At 38.4% G+C, this 8,185-nt stretch overlaps 1 pseudogene; it reads right to left on the bottom strand.

The window, feature by feature from the left end:
- Positions 1 to 458: 458 nt before the first annotated feature.
- Positions 459 to 1,577, bottom strand: LOC101035532 (actin, cytoplasmic 1 pseudogene; annotated as a pseudogene).
- Between the last annotated feature and the right edge of the window lie 6,608 nt (positions 1,578 to 8,185).

Genomic DNA, 8,185 nt, shown 5'->3' with positions numbered 1-8,185 from the left:
GATCATTTAAAATAAAATAAAATTTAAAAATATTAAAGTGAAGATTTTTTTAAATTGCATTACATAATTTACACAAAAGCAATGGTATCACCTCCCATATGTGAAGTTGGGAGAGGACTGGGCCATTCTCCTTGGAGAGAAGTGGGGTGGCTTTTAGGAGGGCAAGGGACTTCCTGTGACAATGCATCTCACAATATTTGGAGTGACTATTTTAAAAAAGAACAATAATGATATACAATTAAAGTCCTCGACCACATTGTAGAATTTTGGGGGATGCTTGCTCCAACCGACTACTGTCACCTTCACCATTCCAGTTTCTAAATCCTGAGTCAAGCCAAAAAAAAAAACAAAAACAAAACAAAACAAAAAACAGATAAAGCCATGCTAATCTCATCCTGTTTTCTGTGGAAGTTAGGTTTTGTCAAGAAAGAGTGTAACACAACTAAGTAACAGTCCGCCTAGAAGCATTTGGACAATGGAGGGCCAGACCTGACATACTCCTGCTTGCTGATCCACAACTGCTGGAAGGTGGACAGAGAGGCCAGGATGGAGCTGCAGATCCAGAGTGTTTGCCCTTGGGAGGAGCAATGATCTTGATCTTCATCACACTGGGCACCAGGGTGGTGATCTCCTGTATCCTGTCAGCGATGCCAGGGTACATGGTGGTGCTGCCAGACAGCACTGTGTTGGCATACAGCTCTTTGTAGTTGTCCAGGTCACGCTCCATGATGGAGTTGAAGGTAGTTTCCTGGATGCCACAGGATTCCATTCCCAGGAAGGAAGGCTGGAAGAGCAACTTGGGGCAGCAAAACTGCTTGTTGCCAATGGTGATGACTTGGGCATTGGGTAGTTTGTAGTCCTTCTCCAGGGAGGAGCTGGAGGTTGCCATGGCCATCTCCTGCTCAAAGTCCAGGGTGACATAGCACAGCTTCTCCTTCATGTCACACATGATCTCCCGCTCGGCCAAGGAGGTGAAGCTAAGGCCACACTGGGTAAGGATCTTCATGAAGTAGTCAATCAGGTCTTGGCCAGCCAGATCCAGATGCAGGATGGCATAGGAAAGGGCATCCACTCATAGATGGGCACAGAGTGGGTGACCCATGTCGCCAGAGTCCATCACAATGCCAGTAGTATGGCCAGAGGCATACAAGGACAGCATGGCCTGGATGACCACATACATGGCTGAGTTGTTGAAGGTCTCAAACATAACCTGGGTCATCTTCTCACAGTTGGCCTTGGGGTTCAGGAGAGCCTCAGTCAGCAGCATGGGTTACTCCTTGGGAGCCACATCCAGCCCATTGTAAAAGGTATGGTGCCAAATCTTCTCCAGGTTGGCCCAGTTGGTGACAATGCCATGCTTGATGGGATACTTCAGGGCGAGGATGCCTCTCTTGCTCTGGGCCTTATCACCCACATAGGAGTCCTTCTGACCCATGCCCACCACCTTACGTCCTGGTGCCTGGAGTGCCCCACAATGGTTGGGAAGACAGCCCGGAGGGCATCAAGGCCTGTGAAGCCAGCCTTGCACATGCCAGAGTCTTTGTCAAAGAGGAGTGCAGCAATATATCATCATTCATGGTATGCTGGTGGCAGGTGTGGATTGACTACAGAGCAGCGAGAGCGAGGCTCTGTGCTTGCTGGGGCAGACGCAGTCTCAGCCAGAAATATATGATTTTTTTTTCTTTTTTTTTTTTTGAGACGGAGTTTCACTCTTGTTACCCAGGCTTGAGTGCAATGGCACGATCTCGGCTCACCGCAACCTCCACCTCCTGAGTTCAGGCAATTCTCCTGCCTCAGCCTCCTGAGTAGCTGGGATTATAGGCACGCGCCACCATGCCCAGCTAATTTTTTTTTTTTGTATTTTTAGTAGAGACGGGGTTTCACCATGTTGACCAGGATGGTCTCGATCTCTTGACCTCGTGATCCACCTGCCTCGGCCTCCCAAAGTGCTGGGATTACAGGCTTGAGCCACCGCACCCGGCCCAGAAATATATGATATTTTAACAGACAAAATTTGTATTCTGATGAGCTGGCTGAAAAATATTCATAAAATTGTACATATTCAATGTAGCACCTACATAAATACAAACAGAAATTCTAACCCTTTCATTGTAAATAATGGAATAAAGAAAACTAGGCTGCTAATGAGAATCGAAAGGGATGTGTTTCTCCCAATCAATAATATCGTGTGAATCAAAAAGGCATTAATTTTACTGTTATGTATTTGGAGTGATACTGTACGGGCATTGTTTTAGAAGAAAATTCTGTTCTGAAACGATCGATCAAAGCCAGATAAAATGCAGAAGAGTGCTGTTGTTTGAGACTCTAAGTTTGATAATCAGTTCGCCCGGAGGGAAAGCATTCTAGTTTTTATATCTTTGCAATATTTCATATCTATGCTCAAGAGAAGCCTGGGTGAAGGAAAATGAACGTTTTAGCAGCAAAACCCTTAAACTCATGGTAGAATAACAATGAGACTAGTTGGTTCAGAAGAAAATCAGAAGTAAAGAAAAATTTGCAGTAAGGGTAAATAAAAATTCATATTTCACAAGAATATACATGTCTTTAAGAGGAATAATACATGTTAGTAAGGAGAAAAAAACATTAAAGGGAACACACATGTTTGTAAGGGGGCAAAAATATGTTGACAATAAAATCAAATCTCTGGGTAACCCAAGCATTTGAGGACATCAGGGAATGTAATTTCTTAAAAGAAATTTTTGTTTAAGAAAGAATTACCTATTAATGGAAGCTTTGTCTGAAAACATGGGGCCAGGAATAGAGAAACAGAGAATCATTTTACTCTAGAAGAAAGCTGAAGATCTATGCACTGGTGATCTTTAACAAAGGATCTGTTTAGAAATGTAAATCTGTTTCCACTGCTCACGGTGCTTAATGTTTCCAGGGATTTCTGGCCATTCTCTTCCACAGAGGCCCTGGCATGACAGCATATACTGAGTGGGATGGCCATTAACCAGGAAATGTGGGACCAGGATAATAATCAATCCCAGCTGTCTCGTTATATGATCAAAGATAATTTTTAAAGCCCAGATATTTTCCTTGATTTGGTGTTATGGCAAATGAGCTCATTTTTTGTAGCTGAAAATGTATGACTATATATTTACCCCTAAACACTTAAAAGGGAAATAGCCATATTTTTCAAGAGAAGCACACTTGGCTTGGCTAGACTATAGATCACATTAAGTGGGGGCCATCAGGCAAATGAGCCCAGATTTGGGACAACAAATTCTGTCAATGGATTTGCTCCATTAGACTTGGGTATAAACTGCACCAAAATAATGGGATTTGGTTCCATGTGAGAACAAAACTATGGAGCTACAAAAAAAAAAGTGCTTCTTCCCATTACAATCAACTACTAAAGGATTCTGCAAGTGAAATGCACTAAAATGAATTAGTTGTATAACTGTTACTCTTCCATTAAAATGATTTAATAGTTCTACAAATGTCATGGCATTAGCATTTTATGCAAAGCTATAAAACAGTAACAAGTAAAAAAATTCAACTGCCTTTGAAAGTCAGCACTTTTGGACTATGTTTATGAGACTACACCGTCACTTTGTGATGTGAAATGGCAGCATCGCTAAGATAAATACTGCTTGCTGGCTAGTTTTATTTTGGGCAGGAGGCCATTAAAAGAATGAGGCGGCAGAATTCATCTTTCATTTGAATGGACTTCAACCCCCCCATTTACACAGACTAACTCATCCCAAAATGTCTCTAAGGAGAAGAGAAGATTTTTGGAGTATTTTCTTAAGAGATTATCTAATGACATATTTTTACAATGTTTAAGAAGATAGTTAAACATTTTTACAATGTTTACAATATTTAACCTTCTCCTGTCAGGGCAATCCAAAAACTTATTTACAGGCAGGTAATAGGTAATAATGTCATGGCAAAGCCCTAAAAGATCCATGTACAGCATAAAGATTATAGTTAATAATAATGTATGGTATTTAGGATTTTTGCTAAATGAGTAAATTATAAAGGCTCTTGCCACAGAGGGGAAAAATGGGCAACTATGTGAGGAATGATGGATATATTAACTCATTCCATTACAGTAATCATCTTACTACATATATAAACATACTATATATAAATTTATAAACAAACAATATACACAATAAACTTTATTTAAATAAATAAATAGATTCCTAACAAATGACTTTTCTAGAAAGACAAAGGACACATACATCTATAGGTGCTGTCCCTGCTGACAACTCATCCCCAGTCCATCAGACCTCCGAACAAATATTAGATGTTTTCCATCCTCAGTAGTGTATGATAGGTAGGTGATGCTTATATTTTTTGTTTGTTGTTGCTTCCAAAACTGTTTCCCTAAACAAAATGTTGAGGAGAATTAATAAAACATGTAGGCAGGACAGTAACCCGCAAGGTTCCACAAAGTTTAAATTATTTGTTGGACACTTGCCAATTGCTAGGGTTTAATGCTAACAATTGCCTGGTGATACAGTTGGTATTCATATTAAAAGTAAAGATGTGGATTGCCAAAATTCTGATTGTAAATGGATAAGATGTAAATAGCTAATACACTGTCAGCAGTCCTTCAGGAGCTGATGCTGCATAAGAGATTGGCTAGACAAAAAAAAAAAAAAAAAAAAAAAAAGGTCAGGGGGGCACAAATTAAGTCTTCTCTTTTCTGTTACCAGCCTTATTCACACAGGACCTAGGCTACTCATTGACTCATATGTTTAGTACCATGCCATGCAGAGGAAACAGAGTGAGGTTATAAGAAACATTGAATTTGGAATATTAAGATCTGCGATAAAATTCTGGCTTGACCTGAGGAAATCATGTAGCTCATCTGAAACCAGGAGGCTGGGCTGGAAGGTGTGAGTATCCTATTATCACAGAATAATGCCAGGCCACTAGTGGCTGGCTCAGCAATTGTCAACAGCCATCAGAGGATACAGAAAAGCTCCTGTGTGACACTTCAACATCTATCTAATTGAACTGATGTGGAAGTCTTGTCACAGTGAATTAGAAACGGGCCATGTGTGATCTCACTTCAATAATAAGGTAATTTCATTTATGTCTTATTTCTAAATGAGACATTAATCTTATCATTTTTTAAATTCTATATTCTAATTACAATTATTAGCTCCCACCAATACCTCTCTTCCTTTATTATTAAAATCTCCTCAACTTTGAATGCAGGCAAACTGAGGCAGGAAGTAAAGATGTACCCAGTCAGTGTCAGAATGAAAACAAGGATTCATGAGATTGGTTCTAACTACAGGGTGTTTGGTTATTACCAGATGCTTTCATGCGAAGTTCTGTCATATGAATCTTTCCCATAGTTGTATGAAAAAAATTAATTTTGCTGCCTACATCAGAAAAAGAAAGTATTGATTAAGCTTGTAGTCAATGTCTAAATGTTTATGGCAGACTTTGGGATTTAAAAGATCACATGTAGACGGCATAATCTCTGACCTCAAGAAGTTTACAGTCAGATTAGGAAGGTAAATATATAAATGATTCTCAAAATATAGTTTGTAAGAATTACCTGGGAAGCTTGTTAAAGATGCAGATTCCCAGGCTCCACACCTAGACCCACAGATTTAAGAGAGTAGATCTGGGTGGGTTCAGTAATCTGCATTTTTAACAGTATTCATGTTGGTGATTCTAATATGCATGGTCAGAAGACCACACATTCAGAAATGCCAGTGGATAATAGCTCAGGCTCCAGAATCTAATGCTCTGGGCTTACTCAGATTCACCACTTGCCAGCTGTGAGGCCTTTATTAAGCTACTTAAAGTCCTCTTGGTTTCAGTGTTCTTGTCTATAAAATAAAGATAATAATAGTACATGCATGTCCGCTGGTTATAACATTGGTACTCAGTAAGCACTTAGTGAAAATTGCTGTTTATTGTTATTAATACTACTGAAACACTAGAAACTGACCAAGTGCTAATTGCCCTGATGTTGCTCCTAGAATTTAATGAATAAAAGTGGAGGCTTGAGTTGGGAAAAAATGGGAAATAAACGGCCAGATGACCCAAGGCTCAACAAACCTGGCTCTCCCATCCATTATTTGAAACACGTGTTTTAAGAAGCAACTACATTAGCTGTCGAGTCCCACATTAAGAAATGGGATACATACAGAGTAAACTTATACCGCTCTTCTTAGCGCAAAAGTAATCCTTTCTTTACAGAATAATTTATTACACACAACTTTAATTCATGGACGGGGTTAGCATACTTAAAACATATTTTGATTTATGAAAAATAAATAATTCAACCCTTCAATAAAGGACTCTGAGGTTTTTTGAAAGCAAGGGATTATCTTTCTCATTACAGGAACCCCAGACTCTAGCACAGTGTTAGGAACATGACAATAGCTTTATAAACAAATGGCTGCCAAATTAAACAGTCATATATGTTGTTATGACATAGAATGAGATATCTGTGAAAAAAAAAAGTTTTTTTTTCTTTTCGAGAACTTCCACATTCATTTATTGTTCATATTTCTAGGTGAAACTATTGCTTTGAAAATGCAGCCAGATTTTCATTTATACTATATTAGTTGTAATACATTTAATTAAATGTTGTACATGTCAATAGTCAAACTGGATAACTCAATTTAAAACACACTGAACTGTAATTTGACTTATGGTTATCTGAGTAACTTCATTAAATTCATAATGTGGTAGTTGATGGGAATAGCACAATTCACTGAGGCACTAAAAACCTATCTTGTTCCTCTTCTCTTCTCTCCTCTATTGATAAAGGATCCTTGTAGGTTAACTTAAGTTGCAATGTGACCTTCCAGGAAATAAGTACATCTCCGAACCTTCAGAATAACAGTATCCCAAACAGGTTCCCACTGACATGAATTTCTTTTCTGACTTAGCATATTTCTCTTTCTTTACCTTGGGAAGTAGTATTAAAGGAACATCTGGGCTAGTTCATTCTTTTTCTTTGACTCGCCAAATATTATCTTCAAAATTAAGTCATGACCATAACATACTCAAAACATATGGGTCAGAAGTTTACGAGGCTACCCACATCCTGCAGACAGAGCAGCTGTGTTGGTCACCTGTAAAGTACAAACTAAATGTGGATCATGGGATTATATTGCTGAGGAATCAGAAACCTAGGCAAGGATAAATGTCCAGGTTGGTCATTAAAATAATCATTACAGTAGAAAAGATTTGCCTTAAAAAAAACACAAACACACATAACAGAAAATAGAGATTTACCTAAAGTGAAAATTTTATATCACTATGCCACAAAATAAGAACTACAATAAAAATATTGCACTAATAGAATTTGTGGTCTTTGATGAACTAGAAATTGTGTCTTTGCTCCCACTACCATATTTGCTCCCTATTTTTGTGAACTGGGAATAAAATGCCCTACTTAAGCTTCACTTTACAAATATTATTCCAGTTAGTGTCCCAAAGGGGAGCTATCACCACGTCTCTTTTAATTGCCTCCTAGGGAACAAGAGAGAAATATTTGGCCTATTAAAAACAATGGACGCATTCACTTCTGTACTGGCCTGATGGGGACCCTGTGCTTCCGTTTACAACTGTTAGGTTCATTCAGTTCTTTGATTACCTTCTATCAGTACGTTCGCAACCAATTCAAGCCAATCGTGGGAGATAATTAAATTCACAGAAACAGAAGCAGTTTTTATGGTCACACCTGCTTAATGCTCCCAGTCTATTTTCATGCACATGTAATTAATAGTGTTGTCTGTCAGCAACTCAGACTTCCAGTTACACAGAGGATGGTGGTGAGAGCTCTGGGTATTACCTTAGAATGAGCAGCCAGGTCTGAATTTGTGTTCCAGCTGACACACTTATTGCTCCAGCTAATACATTTAGTTGTGCGACCTTCAGCATATTTAATCTGTCTAAGCCTCAGTTTTGCTGTCTATAAAAGGTAATAATACACACATCATGGGAACATTGATATAAAAAACCTAATACATGGCATGTATTCAACTAACATCAGTCCATTTATAAACATTGCTCAAAAATATATTAGGATAACTATAACTTTGATTATATGGGACTTAAAGAATTGAAATGAAAACCAGACAATAATGGGCTCAGATTGTTTTAGTTTTTTTTTTTTTTTTTTTTTTTTTTTTATTGCATTTTAGGTTTTGGGGTACATGTGATGAACATGCAAGAT

Source organism: Saimiri boliviensis, chromosome 2, assembly GCF_048565385.1.
Source record: "Saimiri boliviensis isolate mSaiBol1 chromosome 2, mSaiBol1.pri, whole genome shotgun sequence".
Classification (NCBI taxonomy): domain Eukaryota; kingdom Metazoa; phylum Chordata; class Mammalia; order Primates; family Cebidae; genus Saimiri; species Saimiri boliviensis.
Note: the sequence above shows the minus strand (reverse complement) of the source record. Positions and strands in the feature narration are given on the sequence as shown.